The sequence below is a fragment of the Jatropha curcas genome, chromosome 4 (genome assembly GCF_041381405.1).
Source record: "Jatropha curcas cultivar XTBG-Jc1 chromosome 4, XTBG_Jcur_1.0, whole genome shotgun sequence".
Lineage (NCBI taxonomy): Eukaryota > Viridiplantae > Streptophyta > Magnoliopsida > Malpighiales > Euphorbiaceae > Jatropha > Jatropha curcas.
In genome coordinates this window covers 10,979,208-11,005,057 of record NC_143154.1, presented here as the reverse complement: position 1 = coordinate 11,005,057, position 25,850 = coordinate 10,979,208, and positions in this window count along the sequence as shown.

Here is a 25,850-nt window from a genome sequence, read left to right as displayed (position 1 = left end):
ATCATCACTCGTCACTGGATCGCAAGGAGGCATGGTGAACGACGAAGGAGATCCATTGGTGCTTCCTATTGGACCGATTACAAGGAGCCGTGCCAAGCGATATGGGGCAGCCATATCATTATTTGTTCAAGCCCAAATAACACAAGAACTTCATGATGTCGCATTCAACAAGTGTTGTGAGGAACTTGAAGGCATTCCTAGGCTTCTAATGTTGCTGGTGGCCCGTGAAGTTGAAGCACTCCAATAAATTAGCTTGACTGCTACAGTGGAGGGAAGCACGCCTGCTACAGTGCCCGCGCCAATTAGCTTGACTTGCTACAGTAAATTTGACTTTTCTATAGTAACTTTGACTCGCTACAATGACATCGACTTGAAGGCTTGGAGTGACTTAGGCGTGTTTTGTGTGTTTTATGCTTTGTTAAACCTAGATTCCTTATTTAGTATAAATAACTTGTCTTCCATGTAAGGACAGAATTTTGATAAATTGAAAAACTTCATTTGTTCAAGCTTTGCTTGTTCCATTTGCTTAGAGTGACAGTGAGAGATTGCTTCCTCTAATTGCATCAAGAATTTAAGGTAAACTTATCAATTCGTTTGTGGCGTTTATCTTGTTCTTTGCTTGATTATTGGTGTTACCATTTCCTTATAAACGTGGGGTGCCATAGAGCATTTAATCTCGATTATTGGTGTTTCCGTTTCATTATAAACGAGGGGTGCCATAGAGGCGAACTTACATCTCATCCTTTGATTCGATCCGTATCACATTCATTCCGCATTCCTTGCTTCTCACCTCATTCTACCCATATCACCCTTCGGTACTGGTGTTAAATTTGACGGTGGATCTAGCCTAAACCTCACGTTTTAGGTACATCCATCCGAGAATTAACATTACTACCAACCGCAAGCCTAGCACCTTAAAGGTGCGTAAAAAGGAGTAGGCCCAACAAAGCCCGAATCCTGTTTGCGGAACCCAGACTTTGTTAAGCCCAATAAGACTAAAGCCAATGCATATAGTCAAAAAACCATAGTTATTTCCCTTAAGGAAATACCCGGTTCTATATGCTGTTGTTGTGCCGCATTCATTTCCGAGAGTTGATATCGTCAATCTCAAAACCCCCTGTTGGTTGTCGAGATTAGACCAATTCCTAAGAAACAGATGTCGGAATTCTATACCAATGGAATCCGTATGTGGGAGAAATAAGGTTGGAAGGCATGCATTTCCCAACTCCCATTCCCCTGTTTGACATAAACTGTACATATGTTGTGACATTCATGCACCATGTAACACTTTCCTTTTCAGCCATGCACTAATAAGAACTAAGGTTCAGTATGGACATTTGACCTTGGCCTCGAGACTGGCCTTCCAATTTGTTGTGAATAATATTATGCAATCACTTATAGTGAATCAATACCCAAAAGAAAAGGGAGATATAAGGGGGTTGCGATTCTTTTGTATCTTTACATTTCTTGCATTATCTGAAAATAAGTGAGAGATTATAAATTTTGTAACAAAATAGAATAATATCCTGCTTGGAGCCATATGTTCCAAGGCAAAAAGTAAGGATACAACAAAATAATAACAAAAGTAAAATCCCGCTCGGAAATTCTTTCATTCCGAGGTAAAAGTTAGGGATTTGAGAGAAAATAGTTGATCGTAAGTCTAAAAGGAACGGTCGACGACAGATAATGCCCGAAATGTTCAAATACAAAATAAGTTATTGACGTATTATTCACACCGAATTTTTGGTCCAGTCGTTCAAATCGAGATCTTATTTCCATGCTGGCCTTAGCACATTAGAAATGCATTTTTCATCCTATGTGCTTTCATTTTCGCATGCATACATGCAGGACCCCCTTTAACTCAGAATTTTTTGTCATAATTGATCCTTCCCGGGAAACTACTTCGAGAGCTTGGAACCGGAGTCCTGGTCAGCGTCTAGTCAGAATATCCCCAATCCCCGAGTTTATTCCGATCAGTTCAGTGAGCTATTCAAGTTCATCAGATTCAGAGCCCGATTCAGATTCAGTAGAAATGGCAGATGATATAGGGGATGAGCTCGGATTTTCTCAAGCTCAGATAAGAACCATTGCTCAAATTGTGGCCGCTGCTCTCGCTCAAGATAGGGCTCAAAACCAAGCTACTCCCGCTTCTAGCAGCCAACCTGTGGTCGAAGAGAGGCAAATTCCAGATCCTGTGTCAGATAATCAAACCTCTATGGGAAACACTACCCCCGTTGAGAATGATGTGCTCAAGCAACTTGCCGAGCTGAAAGAAAGATTTGACAAAATGGCTGCAGTAAAGGAAAAAGACCCGGTCACCAACTTTCATATAACCGAGTATGTTTTGCACCCAACTAGTTCTGCCTCATTTAAGACATTCAAGCATACTATATTTGAAGGAGACAATGATCCCCGTTCTCACCTATCCGAATTTCTCCGAGTCTCTCAGATGAATCGGTACAATGAGGAAGATGTTTTGCGAGCATTCCTGCAAACATTACACAAGGACTATCGAAGGTGGTATGATGGTCTAGATGAGGAGGTTCAGAAGAATTGGATCAAACTGCAAACCGCTTTTCTCAAGCATTTCAAGACCGATGAGAGTGACGAGTTCGGTTTGTGCGATTTGGAGGGTTTAAGACAGGGGAAGGATGAAAGCTTTTCTGATTACTATAGGAGATGGAGAACAAAGCTATATAGAGTTCAGACAAGGCCAAAAGATAAAGAGTTGATCCGAATCTTCAGTAGGAGCTTGTTGCCCTTCTTCAAGGAGAGGATGTTAACCCAACCCCTCACTGATTTTGCTCTAGTTCAAAGTGCTGGTTTGAACATAGAAGAGCTGTACAAGGAGGAAAAGAAGAAGAACAGAGGGTTTGGTAATTACTGGACTTCCTATGGTGACAGAAATGCCAGAAGTAGTAATTAGAACCAATCGAGGAATAGTAATACAGTGGGGGCAGTTAATGAGAGAACCAGAAGGGAGTTCACCGATTTGGGAAGACCATTGAGCACAGTGTTGAGGTCATGTATTAAAAATGGAGTACTTTCGAAGCTGCCAGTGGATCCGACTAAACCTGTGCGTGGGAGGTATATGGACCGAAACTGTGATTATCATCAGTGCAAGGGACATTTGACTGACGATTGTTTCAAATTAAGGCACGATATTCAGGATTTAATTGACAGTGGGAAAATTACCAAGCCTTCAGAGAGGAACAAACCTAGCACTAAGAACAACCCGCTTCCCCAATATCAGTGTAACTATCCATCCCGTAAGACTCAGTCGGGTGGATCAGTCAACGCGATCGGGAGTGGATTGCCAGAAGAGGTAGTATTGGCCGAGGTTGAATGGGAAGAGTGGATGTGTGCAATGTTGAATATATGGGACGACTGCAGTAGCGATGAGGAAGAGAAAATGCCCGTAAAAATTGAAATTGAGAAAAGCATCACCGTGAAGGTGGGTGACGTGCCAGAAGATGAGGATGAATAGCTCCAGCTTGCAATTCAAAAGAGTTTAGCCGACCAAGAGGAACAATGGTACTACAGCAGTGAAGAGGACGTAAATGAGGTAGGCGTCCAGAGTTTAACCCGCAGTGGGTGAGTATACAATCCCGAGAGCAGTGCGCAGGCCAAGGGACAAGAGATTACTGTTGAAGGAACAAAGAAGAAAGTGACAGAAAAGGGCGGAGAGGGGCCAAAAGAGAAAAAGAGAGAAGAGGAGGTAGTGAAAGGGCAGAAGAAGACTATCGAGGTTGGAGAAAGCAGTCAGAACAAGGTACCCAATGGGGTGACCGCCAGTTCGGTACTGAGTCAGTTGCAAAGAGCAAGAGCAGACATTTCGATATGGGACTTGCTGATAGCATCTAAGGAGCATAGAGAAGCTTTACTTGAAGCCATGACTTTTGTCAGAGTGCCGGCTCGGATTCAAAGTGTTGATATGATCAACATGCTACAGCGAAGGATAGGCGAAGTTACTTTCTTTGACTCAGACCTTCCACCAGAAGGGAGAAACCACTGTAAGCCATTATACATCCAGCTTGCCGTCAATGGACGTGACACTCGGAATGTGATGGTGGATAACGGATCAGCACTGTGCGTATGCCCGCTGAAAATGTTGTCTAAGTTTAAAATCGAAGAGTCAGAACTTGAGCCATCAAACATGGTGATCAAAGCTTACGACAACACCATGCGGAATGCAAAAGGAACTTTTAAAGCGAAGATATCCATAGGGGCTGTGGAAAGCTGGGTAGATGTGGTTGTGGTTGACATCTTAGCCAACTATGCTCTTTTATTGGGAAGACCTTGGCTCCATCCTTTAGGTGCAGTTCCGTCCACCTTGCACAGAAAAGTAAAAATCCCATGGGGTATAGACGTGGTGACAGTCAACGCGCAAGAGGATCTGAATGTGGCAACGGTGGAAGGCTTAGAGTTGGCGGTACCATTATCGGGTTTCAGGTGGCAGTAATTGACGCACCCACCACCGAGGGCAAGAGTGCAGTGAACAGGATGAGTCCTTTCTCAAGGAAGATGATGAAGAAGATGAATTGGCAGTATGGCAAAGGTTTGGGTCGGGAGCTACAAGGAATGTTTGAACCTCTCTCATCGGCATCTGGACAGCAAGATAAGTGTGGATTGGGTTATTCTGAGAACAAGAAGAAGGAGAGGTATGAGATTCGGTCTCCAGTCAGAGGGTCAAATACGAATCATATCTTTTTTGTTCCACAAGCCGAAGGAGAATTTCAGAGTAGGGGGAAGACCTACCCCGGCTTGGAGATATTCATGACCGACTATGAGGAGAAGCTGATCAAGTCACCCGAACCTTCCTTGGAATAACTGGTGGATGGAACCGAGTTTATGGTGTGTATGACACAAGCAAGCACTGAATCTGAGTGGTCAAAGAAGATATCCGAGTTTGAAGACTTTCTGGGGATTGGGGATGAAGCCTCCAAGATAGTGCAAGAGCAGAAGGCCAAGGCACGGATCCTCCAGTCGGTTCTAGCTGCTGAAGATGCCGAAGGGGCAGAGAGGAAGGTATTGAAGATGAAGCCGGTGGAAGAGAAAGTGGAAGCTACCCCGGGAGAGGAAGAAGGTGCAGATGCCGATGAAGTAATCTAGGCAATAAAAAACACTTGTAATGAATGTATTGAACAGGCAATTAATCCTGTGTTTTGTTTTTCTGATGCTTGTTTTGAGAACAATATGGATGGTTTTCCTCTTTTATTTCAATCAATGGAAGTGAACTTTGACTACTTGTTTTCCTGATTGTCATGTTCATGGCATTGATTACACCACACGCATATTTGACATAAATGCATTGCATCATTTTGCATTTAACTTAAGCACCACCAAAGATCCTAAAATAATCGAAATCGGATCAGACTTTAAACCTGAGCTCAGACAGGATCTTCAAGAATGTATTCGAAGAAATTCAGAGGTATTTGCCTGGAGTTATGCGGACATGCCAGGGATCGACAGGTCAATAGCGAGCACTTCATTCCTACTGATCCGAGTGTTAAGCCAGTGAAGCAGAAAAGGAGAAGGGTCAGACCAGAGTGGCAGGATAAAATTAAAGCTGAAGTACAGAAACAGTTGGTTGCAGGATTCTTAGAAGTAGTTCACTACCCGGAATGGTTGGCAAATATAGTCCCGGTGCGGAAAAAAGATGGGAGGATTAGGGTTTGTGTCGACTATAGAGACCTGAACAAAGCCTCTGCTAAGGATGACTTTCCACTTCCGCACATAGATGTTTTGATCGACAGTGCTGCTGGAATGGGATGTTATTCTATCATGGACAGATTCTCCGGATACAACCAGATACTGATGGCCTTAGTGGACAAGCACAAGACGGCCTTCACCACGGACTTTGGAACCTTTTGTTATAGAGTGATGCCATTTGGACTGAAGAACGCCGGGGCAACATACCAGAGAATGGCTACAACATTATTTCATGATATGATCCATAAAGGGTTAGAAGTATATGTAGACGATATGGTGATCATGACAAAAACGCAGGAAGAACACGCGGAGATGCTGGAGAAGTTCTTCGCACGGGTCAAGCAGTATAACTTGAGACTCAATCCCAAGAAGTGCGTATTCGGAGTAACAAAAGGGAAGTTGTTAGGTTTCGTTGTAGGACCTAACGGGATTGAGGTCGATCCAGACAAAATAAAAGCCATTCAGGATATGGAACCGCCAAGAACAGAACGTCAGGTGAGAAGCTTCTTAGGTAAAATTCAGTACATCAGCAGGTTTATTTCTAGGTTATCCATCACTTGTGCTCCAATCTTCAAGCTACTTAAGAAGAATTAGCTAGTTAGGTGGAATGAAGATTGCCAGAAAGCCTTTGACCACATAAAGAAATATCTGATGAATCCACCGGTGCTTAGTTCACCTAGACCAACAGAACCCTTGGTCTTGTATTTGTCCATAGAAGATGCAGGAGTCGAAGCAATGTTGGTACAGCCGGACGCCGCTTGTAACAGCCCAGCCCTAGTGTGATATTGTCCGCTTTGGGTGCCAAACCTGGCCTGAACCCTCACGGTTTTGTTTCTGGGCCAGGGAAACCTCCGCTCTGCCAGCCCAAAACGCGTCACACTAGTTCAAGGTTGCCACCCTTTATGTATAGGACTTCCACCTTGTGCGTAGCCGATGTGGGATTCGCCTAAGGTGTTGTGCCCCAAACCTGGGATGTCACATACACCCCCCCTTAGGGACTCAACGTCCTCGTTGAGGTTTGCCCCACCACCGGCCAGAGGGACAAGGCTTGGCTCTGATACCAAATTGTAACAGCCCAGCCCTAGTGTGATATTATCCGCTTTGGGTGCCAAACCTGGCCTGAACCCTCACGGTTTTGTTTCTGGGCCAGGGAAACCTCCGCTCTGCCAGCCCAAAACGCGTCACACTAGTTCAAGGTTGCCACACTTTATGTATAGGACTTCCACCTTGTGCGTAGCCGATGTGGGATTCGCCTAAGGTGTTGTGCCCCAAACCTGGGATGTCACACCGCTGGAGTGGAAAAGGCTATCTACTACATCAGTAAGAAACTACTGCCTATCGAAGAGAAGTATAATCTGATAGAGAAAACGTGCGTGGCAGTAGTATGGTCGATAAAGAAGTTGAGGCCGTACTTTGATTCTTTTAAGGTCACTTTTGTCTCCAAAATTGATCCCTTGAAGTATCTGCAGAGAACGCCTACTCTAGAGGGATGGTTGTCTAAATGGTTGATTCAGATGTCTAGTGTGGATGCGGACTTTGTAACGAAGAAAACGGTCAAAGGCCGGGCTGTAGCAGAATTCTTGGCAGAAAATCCAATTACAAGTGACGAACCTTGGGAATTGGAATTTCCAGATGAGCACCTACTATGTGTCGAAACAGGAGCTTGGAAATTGTACTTTGATGGATCAGCCAACAGAAATGGAGCCGGAGCTGGTATTGTAATAGAAGCACCTAATGGCGAAGTTACCACGATGTGTAAGAGACTGTTGTTCCCGGTCACTAACAACATGGCGGAATATGAAGCATGCATTATGGGGATGGAAGCTCTCCTTGCATCCGGCGCTAAGGAGGTCGAAGTAATAGGGGATTCCTTATTGGTTATTGAACATGCTAACGAGAGATGGAAGGTAGAGGAAGAAAGATTGAAGCCCTATGTTGAGTACTTGTTGAAAAAGGCAGCACTATTCGACAAGATCACTTTCACCCACATAGGAAGAACTTATAACAGAATTCCAGATGCCTTGGCAAACTTAGCGTCGGCTTGGCAGGATTTAAGCAAAGTTCCGAAGAAGCCATTTATCATTACCACAGCCAATATCCCATGCTATAAAGAACATTTTGTGAACCAAGTAGAGTCAGAGGAAGAACCATGGTTCACGGATATTCTGAGGTATATGACAGACGGTACTTTTTCTGATGATGCTACGAAAGAAGACCGTGCAGTTCTCAGAAAAATGGCTCTGAATTATGTTTTTGCCGATGGTGAACTTTACAGAAGATCTTGGGATGGGATGCTGCTGAGATGCGTGAGTAAGCAAGAAGGAGAAGATATAATGAAGAAAGTACATGAAGGAGTTTGCGGTACTCATTTAAGCGGCATGAGGCTAGCAAGAAAAATCATGAGGCAAGGATATTTCTGGATGCAGATGGAAGATGACTGTGTTCAGTATGTGTGTCGTTGCAAAGCTTGCCAATATCATGATAATAAAAGCCATTTACCTGCTGTTGAACTCCATCCAACAACTCCTTCTTGGCCTTTTTCTGCATGGGGTATAGACGTCATCGGCAAGATCTCACCCGCAACATCGAATGGCCATCAGTATATATTGGTTGCAGTTGACTACTTCTCTAGATGGATTGAGGCTCAATCTTATAAAAGCTTAACCGCTAAACATGTGGCTAGATTCATTGAACAGAACATTTTCTGTCGCTATGGTGTTCCCCATCACATAGTTACAGATAATGGTTCTCATTTTCAAGCAGATGTTGGCCAATTGCTTTATAGATATAAGGTTGAGCATCACCATTCTTCTCCTTATCTCCCTCAGGCTAATGGCGCAGTAGAAGCAGCGAATAAGGAGATTAAAAGAATCCTGTCAAAAATGTGCGAAAGGTACAGAAGCTGGGCTGAGAAACTTCCTTTCGCGCTCTGGGGCCATCGCACATCCTTCAAATCAGTAAATGGAGCCTCTCCTTTCGAACTTGTATATGGAATGGAGGCAGTGTTACCGATAGAGCTCGAAAAGAAGTCTCTCAGGGTTTTGGTAGAAGCTGGTCTGACTGAAGAGGAATGGGTCAAGAAGAGGTATGAAGATTTGGCGCTCTTAGACGGAAGAAGACTAAATGCTCGATTTCAGGATCAGATGAGAAAAAGGAGGATTGCTCGTTTCTACAACAAACGGGTACATCCAAGGGCCTTAAAGAATGAAGATTTGGTGAGGTTATTGGACCATGAAGCCCAACATTATCCTGGTGGGAAATTCAAGCCCAACTAGCATGGACCATTCAGAATTCAGAAGTTACTAGCAAGAGGAGCCGCTGAATTAGTCACCATGGAAGGGAAGCCTGTCAACCGGATTGTCAATCAAGACCAAATGAAAAGATTCTACGTCTGAAATGATGATTTCGATTAATTAAAAAAAAATGCTAAGTTGAAAACCCGAAAGGCGGCTTAGGCAAGAATTAAGCTCGCTAGGTTGAAAACCCGAAAGGGCGGCCTAGGCACAAGTTAGAGCATAAATAAAAATAAAATAAAATTTTCAGGATCAACGCGTGATGCTTAGTTTAAATGCAGAATTCATGCCATACGTTCATGACAAATTCGTGATTGGTCGCTCGACGCCATCAACTTGATTCGAAGGAGAATAGGAAATCAAATAGTTAGAGCGAATGACCATTGTATTAGAATAAAATTTCTTTACTTCTGTATAATGTTGAAAAGAAGTAAGATTAATAAAGGATTTGTGTTTTAAATTTTTTTTTTTGTTCTGGAATTACGATCAAAGAGTACAAGACCTTTCCTCTCTGCTTATTTGAATGAAGGTCAACCCGCCTGGTTGGAAATGTCCTGGCTGTTAGTCCTGCCTACACAATGAACTTTTTTAAGACATTGATCACAGGAACGAACACCACTTTCTCAGTGATTTCCCTGGAAAGATCAATATGAAACCATGAATAAACCTTAGTACTCATGTAGGTTCATGCATACATAAAGGAGTTACATTTGTTATTTTTTGTCTGATTTGTGCAGGTATTAAAATAATCACTCCATTATTTGTTGTCTTCAAGCATAAGCCTCTGTTTTTGCATAATAATCTCTTTCATATGAGCTTTCATTTATTAACCCAAGGGCAGGAGGCCCAAATAACTAATGCAACAAATAATTTCGATAGAAAGGGTTTGTTGTTTGTTGTTGATTCATGTGTGCAAAAAGCAGGAATTAATAAAGACAGAGTCATCAAGATCATTGACTAAAAAGGAAGGCAGATACATTAAATAAAAAGCTCATGGCTTGAGTACAAAGCAACAAACAACAATTTATTCTAGTGGGGACTATCAGCAGATGCCAACCTTCACAAAGCACGACATCATTACGGGGTAAAGAACCAGTTGGCATATGCGGGTGTCATGGTGTCCTGCATCGTTCCTTCATCTAAATAGGCGGTGTTTCGATTTCGCCAACGGTCAGCCAAATTGGTCAATAGATGCGGCGTTATCAGACCACTCTCGAAGTTATAGACTCTGGGAACACGCTGTATCATTCCATATTGACGGCTGATCCTGTCGGGAAAATAGGCCATGGAACGGTCTAGGCTGGCGTACAATACATAGTTGAGGTTCATGCTTTCAATAGTGACCAGCCTGATTCTCCACCAGGGACAAGTCCATCTAACTGTCGGGTTATCCCCAAAATCGAATTGCCCTCGAGTTCGGGATCGAAAGTTGGCGGGACCATAGGTTGGAATCAAACGAGCAGGGACCGGAAGAAGTAGACTTAGCTTGTCTAGAGCCCAGGCCTGCAGCAACATTGGACAACCGCGATGATGAATATTGAAATTGGTGATGTGAAGGGCAATATCCCTTACCCAGCACATCGTTTCTCCCATGATCATCATGAAGACGGTACGATGATACAATTGCATGTCATGAACAACTGTCAGAAGTCGGAAATCTCCAATTCCGGGTTGACGATTCTTCATGACGTACACATTCAGCAATAAGAAGCAATAAGCTCGAATCCAAGAAGGATCCAGATCCATGGACAGAACCTTATTAAGAAAAGGCTCTAAAGGAAGACCCTGATCCGTGTTTATGCCATCAGGGAGGTAAACCGGAAATAAGGCCCCAATCTCAGCCAGATCGTATCTGGGTCCTGGGGGTAGGGCCGGAGTTTCATTTTGTTCAGGATGATGGTCCATCACAGCACATAGTTCCTCATAGGTCGGAGTTATTTCAGTGTCTTCAAACCGGAAAACCATGGTGTTAGGATTGAAGTGTGCAACGAGCCAAGACAAGAAGCCATGGTTAGGCTTTAGGTCTTTGAAATATTTCAACCAGGCAAGTTGGTCCATAGGGGGAATCTGCCATAAATCATCAGAGATGGATTGGACGAAGGATAAAACTTGGTTTCTGAAAGCCATGAAAAGGATTATCTAAGGAATGAATTTGTTTTGAATGCTGGGTGTGAAGAAACCGCAAAAGGAAGCCTTCATTTATAAGGACGTAAAGGATCTGGCGAACGAACCACCGTCATTACTCGACATAATGTCATACTGTCCATAGTCAATGAGAAACATTTATGCATGGATTGTGCTGGTTGTTGGATATTTAAGCTTGCGTTAACAAAAGGGACAGTTTGTACAATAAAGAGGTTGAGTTTTTATGACCGCATTAACAGCCTTGTCAGGTAAGTACTACGATGCATTTCTGTTGGAAAATGACCTTTTAACGCATTTCATTTTAAGTTCATTGTTTTATTCATTATTTATTTCAATTTATTCCATTCTTATTTATTCCTAATAAATCGGTCCGTCGACTGCTAACAAGGTGTACCATGTTTATGAATAAATGGGACACCGCTATTTTGTGTTTTTTGTGTTTTTGTGCTTGTGTTTTGTTTTTGCAGGAATAAGACCTCACAGTTGTAAAATATAAACACATATGACAATGTAATAAAAGCAAAATGTTGTAAAAATATAAATAATATCATAAAAAATATAATAATAAAAATTAATAGAACTGTACGATAATCCTAAAAACTACAAAATGTCTAAAATGTTCAAAAATGTCCAAAAAATGGCTGAGGCACAGAGCAGGACTACCGCTGCTTGCGGCTCGGACCAGCAGCAGCCGGATGGGGTGGAGACGGTGGTGCATCATCGGATGAAGAGCAGTCCTCATCCTCCTCGGAAGAATCGAGCGAGATGCCCTCAACCTCCAGCCTCGTCCGAAGCCGCTCTACCTCCGCCTGGAGTCGGCTCATAGCACTAGACTGGCGAGACTGATGCCTCCGCAGCCTACCGATCTCCAGGTCCTATAAGACAAAGATGTGTAAGGAAAGGTAAACAAATAATAAGGAAGAAGAATGAGACACAAGAAGGTTGTACTTACTCGCTCATGTACATCGGAGTAGAGCCGACCGATGTAGGATCGGGCAAACCTGAACCACTGGCAAATCTCTTGATACCTCTGGGCCGGCACCTGCTGTTGACGCTTGATTTTATGCCTCCACCTGACCCGATGATGATATGAGGACAAGGGATAAGGTATCACGATGAACCAGAAGTGTTTGAACCACAAATTGAACCAAACCGCCCAAAGGTGCCTGACCCGTGTTAGGGCTGCGTCACGCAGCTAATACCTGCGTGACGGCACTCTTAGCTACGTCACGCAGCTCTAACAGGACTGACACTTCTGGCGCGCGCCCGTGCAATGGCCTGCACTGTTTGTATGGATACGCGGCAACTGTACGAAAAGTAAGTCGCGTTACACGGCTTATGGCTGCGTCACGCAGCTTGTGGACGCGTCACGCAGCTTTTACCTGCGTGACGCGACTGCTCTGTTGCCCTAGCCATATAAATACAACATTTTACAGCAAAAACGAGACTTTTTGACACTTTTCTCTCATTTTCTCTGGACTTCAATATTTTAAGCAGAGATTTTTGATTTACGGCTAGGGTTTCTTCCCCAAGAACTCAAGTGAGTAACCTTGAGGAAGATCAAGCCATTAGATATATAGATTGAAAATTAAAACACAAAAAAAAGAGGAAACATAAAAAGAGTAAAAGAGAGAAAAGGAAAAAGAAACGTTTATTTTCCAAGAACTTGATAACAAACACCTCTGGGATCGTAAAGCAGTGTTCCTAAATCAATCAAAGTGTATACAATCCTCGAATCTGAGGGTAAGGTAATCATTTAAACTTTCTCTTTTCATTTTTAGTCATTTATTTGTTAAAAATCTCATTTTCCTAGTATTTAGTTAGTTTGGTATTGGTTAAACGTCATTTTGCCCATTTCTGAGCATTTCTGAGTTGTGTTAAATCACTGTTAACAAAAAGAACACGTAGAAAGGTAGTTTGAAAGGTAGTTGTGGACCAGAGCAGTCGCGTCACGCAACTACTACCTGCGTGACGCGGCTGCTCATCTCCAAAAGTCTTTGATTCGGGCTGGACCACCTGCGTGACGCGGCTATTCGCATACTCAGTATATTTTTATTCTCATATTTTTATTTAATGCGATATCTTGAATAAATAATCAATAAAGTTGAGGGTTTGGAATAAGTCATAAACAGTTCCGTCACGTAGGTAGGAGTTCCGTCACGCGACTGTTCTTCATAGAACACCCGCGTGACGCGACTGTTCTAAGTGCCAATACGAATGATAGAGTTCCGTCACGCGACTGTTCTCCATAGAACAGCAGCGTGACGCAACTATTATGAGTTCCAGAATGAAAGACAAGGGCTGCGCCACGCGACTGTTCTTCAATAGAACAGCTGCGTGACGCGACTGTCTCCCATTCCCAGTTTATCTTCATTATTTTATCTTAATTTTGTTTCATTAAGCAGATTTTTTTAATCTCAATCCGGAAAATGATCAATAATGGGCAAATTGAGTCTTAATCAAACCAAATCAATTAACTATTGGTGATTATGAAATTTTCTTTAGAATTTGTTTCTTATTGTTTATTATTGGTGTTATTATTAAACTCGGTTTGTGGCCTGCCTTTAACCATAAGGCAAGAGCGGGTCTTTTAATTTTATTTGATATGTATGGTGGATGAATGATGGATGTGATACTTGGTTTATGAATGAATGCAATGAATGAGCTTACTTGGGACGATCAAATAATTTTCCAAATAGGAACTCGGTTCGATTTATTCGGGTTGGGTTTAAATAATTGGTTTTTCTAAAATAAAATCAATTAGAAATCGTAGGTTAAAAGAGGCCGGTTTTCCGGGCGTCGGTTTCCAATGGGCCGATGTACCTAATTCCCTTACCTAGAATCGTACTCGGTACGCCTGACCAGTTTTCTTTCAAATAATTTGGCCTTAAATAAAATTGGGTTTAAAATGGAGTCACTTAATAAAATTAAAATAAAAATGGTCCCATTGCTGAAAAAATGGGTGGCGACTAAAATGATTTATAAGATCGATTTATCGGCATCGCATATCCAAAAGGTTTTATCACCTCTGTTTCAAAACAAAATAACAACCAAATAAAATCAAATATCGATTTCGTGTTTACGGGGGAAAACAGTTTGGCGACTTCACTGGGGATTTTGCACCCACTAATCCCCGGTTGTTTTTAATAAACAATTTAGTGGTTGCAATTAGGAATTGACTCTAAAAGCCTACTTTTTCTAAATAAAGTTGATTAGAAAAGCCGATGGAAAATTATTAATCGTCCGTATATGTTTAATTGCTTTCTTTTTTTCCTTTCATAGGATTTTTGCATTCATTCGCATTTCTCTCTTCTCACCTTATTCTACCCGTACTACCCTTCGGTACTGGTGTTAAGTTTGACGGTGGATTTAGCCTAAACCTCGCGTTTTAGGTGCATCCATCCGAGAATTAACATTACTACCAACCGCAAGCCTAGTACCTCAAAGGTGCGTCAAAAGGAGTAGGCCCAACAAAGCCCGAATCCTGTTTGCAGAACCCAGACTTTGTTGAGCCCAATAAGACCAAAGCCAATGTATATAGTTAAAAGCCTTAGTTACTTCCTCTAAGGTGCGCCCGATTCTGTTTGTTGTTGATATGCTGCATTCATTTCCGAGAGTTAATATCGTCAATCTCAAAACCCCCTGTTGGTTGTCGAGATTAGACCAATTCCTAGGAAATAGATGTCGGAATTTTTTATACCAATGGAATCCGTGTGTGGGAGAAATAAGGTTGGAAGGCATGCATTTCCCAACTCCCGTTCCTCTGTTTGATATAAACTGTACATATGTTATGGCATTCATGCACCATGTAACGTTTTTCTTTTTCAGCCATGCATTAATAAGAGCTAATGCTCGGCATGGATGTTTGACCTTGGTTTTGAGACTGGATTTCAAATTCGTTTTGAATAATACTATGCAATCACTTATTGTGAATCGATACCCGAAAGAAAAGGGAGGTATAAGGGGGTTGCGATTCCTTTGTATTTTTACATTTCTCGTATTATCTGAAAATAGATGAGAGATTAGAAAATTTGTAACAGAATAAAATGAAAATCCTGCTTAGGGCCATATGTTCCAAGGCAAAAAGTAAGGATGCAAAAATAAAATACGCAATAACAAAATAATAAAATCCCGCTAGAAAATTCTTTCGTTCCGAGGCAAAAGTTAGGGATTTGAGAGAAAATAGTCGATCGAAAATCAAAAGGAACGGTCGACGACAGATAATGCCCGAAATGTTTAAACACAAAATAAGTTATTGTCATATTATTCACACCGAATTTTTGGTCCGGTCGTCGAAATCGAGATTTTATTTCCATGCTGGCTTTAGCACACTAGAAATGCATTTCTCATCCTATGTGTTTTCATTTTTGCATGCATACATGCAGGACCCTCTTTAACTCAGAAATTTTTTGCCAGAATTGATCCTTCCCGGGAAACCACTTCGAGAGCTTGGCATCGACGTCCTGGTCAGCGTCTACTCAGAATATCCCCAATCCCCGAATTTGTCCCGGTCAGTTCAGTAAACTATTCAAGTTCATCAGATTCAGAGCCCGACTCAGATTCAGTAGAAATGGCAGATGATATAGGGGGTGAGCCCGGATTTTCACAAGCTCAAATGAGGACCATAGCTCAGATTGTGGCTGCAGCTCTCGCCCAAGACAGGGCCCAAAACCAAAATACTCCCCCTTCTAGCAGCCAGCCTGTGGTTGAAGAGAGGCAAATGCCAGACCCCGTGTCAGATAATCAGACTTCTGTGGGAAACGCCACACCTGTTAAGAATGATGTGCTCAAGCAACTAGCTGAGCTGAAGGAAAGAATTGATAAAATGGCTGCAATGAAGGAAAAAGACCCAGCCACCAACTTTCACATAACTGAATATGTTTTACACCCAAGCAGTTCTGCCTCATTCAAGACTTTCAAGCATACCATATTTGAAGGAGATAATGATCCCCGTTCTCACCTGTCTGAATTTCTCCGAGTGTCACAGATGAACCGGTACAACGAGGAAGATGTTTTGCGAGCATTTTCACAAACATTGCACAAAGATTACCGGAGATGGTATGATGGTCTAGATGAAGAGGTGCAGAAGAATTGGATCAAGTTGCAGACCGCTTTCCTTAAACACTTCAAGACTGACGAGAGTGACGAGTTTGGCTTGCGCAACTTGGAAAGCTTAAGACAGGGGAAGGATGAAAGCTTTTCTGATTACTATAGGAGGTGGAGAACGAAGCTGTATAGAGTTCAGACAAGGCCAAAAGACAAAGAGGTGATCCGTATCTTCAGTAGGAGCCTGTTGCCCTTCTTCAAGGAAAGGATGTTAACCCAACCTCTCACCGATTTTGCTCTAGTTCAAAGCGCTGGCCTGAACATAGAAGAGCTGTATAAGGAAGAAAAGAAAAAGAACAGAGGGTTTGGCAACTACCGGACTTCTTATGGTGACAGAGGTGCCGGGGGCAGTAATCAGAACCAGTCAGGGAACAGTAATGCCATAGTGGGGGCAGTTAATGACAGAACTAGAAGAGAATTCACAGATTTAGGCAGACCCTTGAGCACAGTGCTAAGGTCATGTATCAAGAACGGAGTGTTGTCAAAGCTGCCAGTCGATCCAACTAAGCCCGTGCGAGGGAGGTACATGGACAGAAATTGTGATTATCATCAGTGCAAAGGGCATTCAACTGATGAATGTTTCAAATTGATGCACGATATTCAATATTTGATTGACAATGGGAAGATTACGAAGCCTTCAGACAAGAACAAGCCAAGCACCAAGAAGAACCCGCTTCCCCAATATCAGTATAATTATCCCTCCCGTAAGACTCAGTCAGGTGGATCGGTCAATGCAATCGGGAGTGGATTACCAGAAGAGGTAGTATTGGCTGAAGCAGAATGGGAAGAGCAGATGTGTGCCATGTTGAACATATGGGATGACTGTAGTAGTGATGAGGAAGAGAAGATGCCAGTGAAGATCGAGATCGAGAAAAGCATCACGGTGAAAGTGGGTGATGTACCTGAGGATGAAGATGAGCAACTACAGCTTGCCATTCAAAAGAGCTTAGCTGATCAAGAAGAACAGTGGTACTATAGCAGTGAGGAGGAAGTGAACGAGGTAGGTGTTCAGAGTTTGACCCGGAGTGGGCGAGTATACAATCCCGAGAGCAGTATGCAGGCTAAGGGGAAAGAGGTTGCTGTTGACGGAACGAAGAAGAGAATGACAGAGAAAGGCAGAGAGAAACAGAAAGAAAAGAAGAAAGATGAAGAGGTAGTAAAAGGACAGAAGAAGGCTGTTGAGGTTGGAGAAAGCAGTCAGAGTAAGGCGCCTAGTGGGGTGACCGCCAGCTCAGTGCTGAGTCAGTTGCAAAGAACAAGAGCTGATATTTCTATATGGGATTTGCTGATCGCATCTAAGGAGCATAGAGAAGCTTTACTTGAAGCCATGACTTTTGTCAGAGTGCCAGCTCGAATTCAAAGTGTTGATATGATCAATGTGCTACAACGAAGAATAGGCGAAGTCACTTTCTTTGACTCAGACCTTCCACCAGAAGGAAGAAACCACTGTAAGTCCTTGTACATTCAAATCACCGTCAATGGACGAGATACCCGGAATGTGATGGTGGATAATGGGTCAGCATTGTGTGTATGTCCACTGAAGATGTTGTCTAAGTTTAAAATTGAGGAATCAGAGCTTGAGCCATCAAACATGGTGGTCAAAGCTTATGATAACACTATGCGGAATGCAAAAGGGACCTTCAAAGCGAAAATATCCACAGGGGCAGTGGAAAGCTGGGTAGACGTGGTTGTGCTTGACATTTTAGCCAACTATGCTCTTTTGTTGGGAAGACCCTGGCTTCATCCTTTGGGTGCAGTTCCATCCACCTTGCACAGAAAAGTAAAAATTCCGTGGGGTACAGATGTGGTGACAGTCAACGCGCAAGAGGATCTGAGTGTAGCAATAGTGGAAGGTTTAGAGCTGGCAGTACCGTTATCGGGTTTTCAGGTGGCAGTAATTGATGCGTCCCCCACCAAGAGCAAAAGTGCAGTGAATAGAATGAGTCCTTTCTCTAGGAAGATGATGAAGAAGATGAATTGGCAATACGCAAGGGTTTAGGCCGGGAGCTACAAGGAAGGTTTGAGCCTCTCTCATCGGCATTGGGGCAACAAGACAAGCGCAGATTGGGCTACTCTGAGAATAGAAAGAAAGAAAAATATGAGGCTCGGTCTCTAATCAGATCGTCGAATGTGAATCAGATCTTCTTTGTTCCACAAGCTGAAGGGGAGTTTCAGAGTAGGGGAAAAACCTACCTCGGCTTGGAGATATTCATGACCGATTATGAAGAGAAGCTGGTTAAGTCGCTCGAACCTTCCTTGGAACAGCTAGTGGATGGGACTGAATTTATGGTATACATGACAGAAGCGAGCACTAAATCTGAGCGGTTGAAGAAGATATCCAAGTTTGAAGACTTTCTGGGGATTAGGGATGAAGCTTCGAAGCTGATGCAAGAGCAAAAGGCCAAGGCGCGCATTCTCCAGTCGGTTCTAGCTGCCGAAGACGCCGAAGAAGCGGAGAGGAAGGCATTGAAGGCGAAGCCGGTAGAAGAGAAGATAGAAGCCACCCCGGCGGAAGAAGAAGGAGTTGCAAATGCCGACGAAGTGATCCAGGCAATAAAAGACACTTGTAATGAATGTATTGAACAAGCAGTTAATCCTGTATTTTGTTTTTCTGACGCTTGTTTTGAGAACACTATGGATGGTTTTCCTCTTTTATTTTAATCAATGGAAGTGAGCTTTGACTATTTGTTTTCTTGTTTTCCTAATTGTCACGTTCATGGCATTGATTATACCACGCGCATATTTGACATAAATGCATTGCATCATTTTGCATTTAACTTAAGCACAACTGAAGATCCTAAAATAATCGAAATCAGATCAGACTTTAAACCTGAACTCAGACAAGATCTTCAAGAATGTATCAAGAAAAATTCAGAGGTATTTGCCTAGAGCTATGCGGACATGCCAGGGATCGACAGATCAATTGCAGAGCACTTCATTCCTACTGATCCGAGTGTTAAGCCGGTAAAGCAGAAAAGGAGAAGGGTCAGACCAGAATGGCAAGACAAGATCAAAGCGGAAGTCCAGAAGCAGTTGGATGAAGGATTCTTAGAAGTAGTTCACTATCCGGAATGGTTGGCGAATATAGTCCCGGTACTGAAGAAAGATGGGAGGATAAGGGTCTGTGTTGATTACAGAGACTTGAATAAAGCCTCACCTAAAGATGACTTTCCACTTCCGAACATAGATGTTTTAATCGACAGTGCTGCCGGAATGGGATGTTATTCTATCATGGATGGATTCTCCGGATACAATCAAATACTGATGGCTTTAGTGGACAAGCACAAGACGGCTTTCACCACGGACTTCAGAACATTTTGCTACAAAGTAATGCCATTTGGATTAAGAATGCCGAGGCAACATACCAGAGAATGGCTACCACACTGTTTCATGATATGATCCATAAAGGGTTAGAAGTATATGTGGACGACATGGTGATCATGACAAAGACATAGGAAGAACATGCAGAGATGTTGGAAAAGTTCTTCGCACGGGTCAAGCAGTACAACTTGAGACTCAATCCCAAGAAGTGCGTATTCGGAGTAACAAAGGGGAAGTTGTTAGGTTTCGTTGTAGGACCTAATGGGATTGAGGTTGACCCCGACAAAATAAAAGCCATTCAGGACATGGAACCGCCAAGGACAGAATGGCAGGTGAGAAGCTTCTTGGGTAAAATTCAGTACATCAGCAGGTTCATTTCGAGGTTATCCATCACCTGTGCCCCAATTTTTAAGCTACTGAAGAAGAATTAGCCAGTCAAGTGGAATGAGGACTGCCAGAAGGCCTTTGACCACATAAAGAAATACCTGATGAATCCACCGGTGCTTAGTTCACCAAGACCAGGAGAGCCTCTAATCTTGTATCTATCCGTAGAAGATGCAGGAGTTGGAGTAATGTTGGTACAGCCGGATGCCGCTGGAGTGGAAAAGGCTATCTATTACATTAGTAAGAAACTACTGCCTACAGAGGAGAAGTACAATCTGATTAAAAAAACGTGCATGGCAGTAGTGTGGTTGATAAAGAAGTTGAGACCATATTTTGATTCCTTCAAGGTCACTTTTGTCTCCAAAATTGATCCTCTGAAGTATTTGCAGAAAACGCCTACTCTAGAGGGACGGTTGTCTAAATGGTTAATTCAGATGTCTAGTGTGGATGCAGAATTTCTAACGAAGAAAACGGTTAAAGGTCGGGCTGTGACAGAATTCCTGGTAGAAAATCCAATTGCAAGTGATGAACCTTGGGAATTGGAGTTTCCGGATGAGTACCTACTATGCATCGAAACAGGAGCTTGGAGATTGTATTTTGATGGATCAGCCAACAGAAATGGAGCCGGAGCTGGTATCGTAATTGAAGCACCTAATGGCGAGGTTACCATGATGTGCAAGAGACTGTTGTTTCCGGTCACTAATAACATGGCGGAATATGAAGCATGCATCATGGGGATGGAAGCTCTCCTTGCATCCGGTGCTAAGGAGGTCGAAGTAATAGGAGATTCGTTATTGGTTATTGAACATGCTAATGAGAGATGGAAGGTAGAAGAAGAAAGATTAAAGCCCTATGTCGAGTACTTGTTGAAAAAGGCAGCACTATTCGATAAGATCACTTTCACTCACATAGGAAGAACCTATAACAGAATTCCAGACGCCTTGGCAAACTTAGCATCGGCTTGGCAGGATTTGAGTAAAGTTTCGAAAAAGCCATTTATCATTACCGCAGCCAATATCCCGTGTTATTAAGAACATTTTGTGAACCAGATAGAATCAGAGGAAGAACCATGGTTCACGGATATCCTGAGGTACATGAAAGACGGTACTTTTTCTGATGATGCTACGAAAGAAGACCGTGCAGTTCTCAGAAAAAATGGCTCTGAATTATGTTCTAGCCGATGGTGAACTCTACAGAAGAGCTTGGGATGGAATGTTGCTGAGATTTGTGAGCAAGAGAGAAGGAGAAGACATAATGAGGAAGGTGCATGAAGGAGTTTGCGGTACTCACCTAAGCGGCATAAGCCTAGCAAGGAAAATCATGAGGCAGGGTTATTTCTGGGTGCGGATGGAAGGTGACTGTGTTCAGTATGTGCGTCATTGCAAAGCTTCTCAATATCACGACAATAAAAGCCACTTACCTGCTGTCGAACTCCATCCGACAACTCCTTCCTGGCCTTTTTCTGCATGGGGTATAGACGTCATCGGCAAAATCTCACCTGCAGCGTCAAACGGCCATCAGTATATATTGGTTGTAGTTGACTACTTCTCTAGATGGATTGAGGCTCAATCTTACAAAACCTTAACCGCCAAACATGTGGCTAGATTCATTGAACAAAACATTTTTTGTCGCTATGGTGTTCCCCATCACATAGTTACAGATAATGGCTCTCACTTTCAGGCAGACGTTGGCCAATTGCTTTATAGATACAAGGTTGAGCATCATCATTCTTCTCCTTATCGCCCTCAGGCTAATGGTGTAGTAGAAGCTGCGAATAAGGAGATCAAAAGAATCCTGTCAAAGATGTGTGAAAGGTACAGAAGCTGGGCTGAGAAACTTCCTTTCGCGCTCTGGGGGCATCGCACTACATTCAAATCAGTAAACGGAGCTTCTCCTTTCGAACTTGTATACGGAATGGAGGCAGTGTTACCGATAGAGCTCGAAAAGAAGTCTCTTAGGGTTTTGGTAGAAGCTGGTCTGACCGAAGAGGAATGGGTCAAGAAGAGATATGAAGATCTGGCGTTCTTAGACGGGAAAAGACTGAATGCTCGATTCTAGGATCAAATGAGAAAAAGAAGAATTGCTCGTTTCTACAATAAACGAGTACATCCAAGGGCCTTAAAGAACAGAGATTTGGTGTTGATCAGGTTATTAGACCATGAAGCCCAACATCATCCTGGTGGGAAATTTAAACCCAACTGGCATGGACCGTTCAGAGTTCACAAACTGTTAGTAAAAGGCGCCGCTGAATTGGTCACTATAGAAGGAGAACCTGTCAATCGAATTGTCAATCAAGACCAAATGAAAAAATTCTATATCTGAAATGATGATTTCGATTAAAAAAAAAATCTTTAGCTAAGTTGAAAACCCGAAAGGGCAGCTTAGGCAAAAATTAAGCTCGCTAGGTTGAAAACCCGAAAGGGCGGCCTAGGCAAAAGTTAGAGCATAGAAAATAAAATATATAAAATAAATTTTCGGGATCAACGCATGGTGCTTAGTTTAAATGCAGAACATATGCCATGCATTCGTGATAAATGTGTGATTGGTTGCTCAACGCCATCAACCCGACTTGAAGGAGAATAGGAAATCGAGTAGTTAGAGCAAATGACCATTGTATTAGAATAAATTTTCTTTACTTCTGTATAATGTTGGAAAGAAGAAAGATTAATAAAAGATTTGAAAGTCAAAACTTTTCTTCCTGTTCCGGGGTTATGGTCGAAGGATGCAAAACCTTCCTCTCTGCTTACTTGATCTAAGATCGACTCATTTGATCTAAGATGTTCCGACTGTTGGCCCTGCCTAAACCATGAACTCTTTTAAGACGTTGATCAGAGGGACGAGCACCATTTTCTCAGTGATTTCCCTGGAAAGATCAATATAAAACCACGAATAAATGTTAGCACTTGCATAGGTTCATGCATACATAAAGGAGTTACATTTGTCATTTTTGTTTGATTCGTGCAGGTAATAAAACAGTCACTTCCAAGCGTAAGCTTTTGTTTTTACAGAATAACCTTTACTTTATGAGTTTTCATTTATTGACCCAAGGGCAGGAGGCCCAAATAACTAACACAACAAATGATTCCGAAGGAAAAAGTTTGTTGTATGTTGTTGATTCATGTGTGCAGGAAGCAGAAATCAATAAAGACAGAGCCATCGAAGTCATTAATTGAAAGAAAAGTAGATACATTTAAATAAAAGCTCATGGCCCGGGTACAAAAGGAAAAGAAAAGACAACAACTTATTCTAGCAGGGCCTATCAGCAAGGGCCAGTCCTTACAGGGCACGACATCATTGTGGGGGTAAAGAACCAGTTGACATATGCGGGTGTCACGGTATCCTGCATCGTTCCTTCATCTAAATACACAGTGTTTCGATTTCGCCAACGGTCAGCCAAACTGGTCAACAGATGTGATGTTATTAGACCGCTTTCGAAGTTATGGATTCGGGGAACACAGGGTATCACCCCATACTGACGGCTGATCCTGTTAGGAAAATAGGCCATGGAACGGTCTAGACTGGCATACAACACATAGTTGATATTCATACTTCCAGTCGTGACCAATCTAATTCTCCACCAGGGACAAATCCACCGAATTGTTGGGTTTCCCCAAAGTCGAAGTGTCCTCGAGTCCGAGACCGAAAGTTGGCAGGACCATAGGTTGGAATCAAACGAGCAGGGACCGAAAGAAGCAGACTTAACTTGTCTAAAGCCCAGGCCTGCAGCAATATTGGACAACCGCGATGATGAATATTGAAATTGGTGATATGAAGGGCAATATCCCTCACCCAGCACATCATTTCTCCTATGATCATCATGAAGACAGTACGACGGTACAGCTGCATATCACGAACTACTGTCAGAAGTCGGAAATCTCCAATTCCGGGTTGATGGTTCTTCAGGGCATATACATTCAGCAACAAGAAGCAACAAGCTCGAATCCAAGAAGGATCCACATTCATGGACAGAACCTTATTGAGAAAGGGCTCTAAAGGTAGACCCTGGTCCGTGTCTATGCCATCAGGGAAATAAACCGGACATAAGGCCATAATCTCAGCTATATTATACCTAGGACCTGGGGGGTAAAGCCGGAGTTTCGTCTTGATCAAGGTGATGATCCATCACGGCACAAATTTCTTCGTAGGTCGGAGTCACTTCAGAGTCTTCAAACCGGAAGACCATGGTGTTCGGATTAAAATGAGTAATGAGCCAAGACAAGAAGTCATGATTAGGTTTTAGGTCTTTGAAATACCTTAACCAGGCAAGTTGATCCATAGGGGGAATCTGCCACAAGTCATCAAAAAGGGATTGGACGAAGGTTGAGACTTGGCTTCTGAAGGCCATGAAAAAGGGATTAACTAAGAAATTGATCTGCTTTGAATGATTGGATGAGAAGGAAAAGTGAAATAAAATGCCCATTTATAGAAGGGTAAAGGGACCGGTGAGTGAAGCATTGTCATCACTCGACTTAATGCCCACTGTCAAGAGTAGTTGAAAAGACATTCATGTATGGACTACTTGGGTTGGTGAGCATTTAAAGCCGCACTAATCAATAAGAAGGACGATTTGTACAATAAGGAGGTTGAATCTTTATTACCGCGTTAATCGCCCTGTCAGGTAAGTGATACGATCCACTATTGTTTGGTGATTGATTTTTGTAGTATTTCGTTTTAAGTCCATTATTTTATTCTTTCTTTATTTCAATTTATTTCATTCATTTTATTTATAATAAATCGGTCCATGGACCACTAACAAGGTGCACCGTTTTTGCAAACAAACGGAACACCGTCCTCTTTTTCGTATTTTTGTATTTGTGTTTTATGTTTGCAGGAACAAGACTTCGCAGTTGTAAAATATAAACACATACAATAGTATAAAAAAATGTGCGTGTAAATAATACCATGAAAAGAAAATAAAAATAAATAACTGTACAACCATCCAAAAAAATAATGTAACACTACAGAATGTTCAAGATGTTCAAAAATGTTCAAAAATGGCTGAGACGTGAAGCAGGACTACCGCCGCCTACGGCTAGGACCAGCAGCAGCCGAAGGAGATGGAGACGGTGGCGCGCCATCGAAAGAAGAGCCATCCTCATCCTCATCAGAAGAGTCAAGCGGGATGCCCTCAACCTCTAGTCTCGTCCGAAGTCGCTCCACCTCTACCTGAAGCCGGCTCACGGCACTGGACTGACGGGACTGATGCCTCCGCAGCCTACCGTTCTCCAGCTCCTGTAAAAGCAGACATATGTAAGAAAGTTTGCCAAATAATAAGAAGCAAAAAGGTAAATGTGTGTAAAATTCATACCAGCTCGTGCCGCTCAGAGTAGAGCCGACCAATGTAGGACCGGGCAAACCCGAACCGCTGGCAAATCTCCTGATATCGCTGGGTCGGCACCTGCAAACAAGGAACATCCATTAAAAGACTACTCAGGTAAAATACTTCTAACTTTGTAAATTCGGTTTATAACTTACATGTGTAGTGTGCTCAGGGTCCAGCTGCACCAGAGGAGGAGCCTGCCGAAGATCAGTGTGAAAACCCAAATTTTGAGGCTCAAAGAGCCAGCTTGCCCGGACTGCAAGCAGTCCGGCCGGACCGAAGGCCATTTTGGAAGCTTACCGAAAGTATGCCAATATGGTACTTGAAACGTCCGGGACGTCGCGAGGATCGCGAAACCGGTCCCAGCCGCTGGCTTCCGGTGACCCAGCCGCCGAGCCCCGGTGGCCCAGCCGCCGGCCACCGGCGGCCGAGCCGCCGAGACAGGCGGCCAGGCCGCCGAAACAGTCCGATTTTGCCTATAAATAGTGGCCCCGGCACTCCGTTTTCCTCACTCAGTCTGTGTTGACGGACGCTCCTTCTCCCTACGCTCTTTGCGATTCTTTACTGCT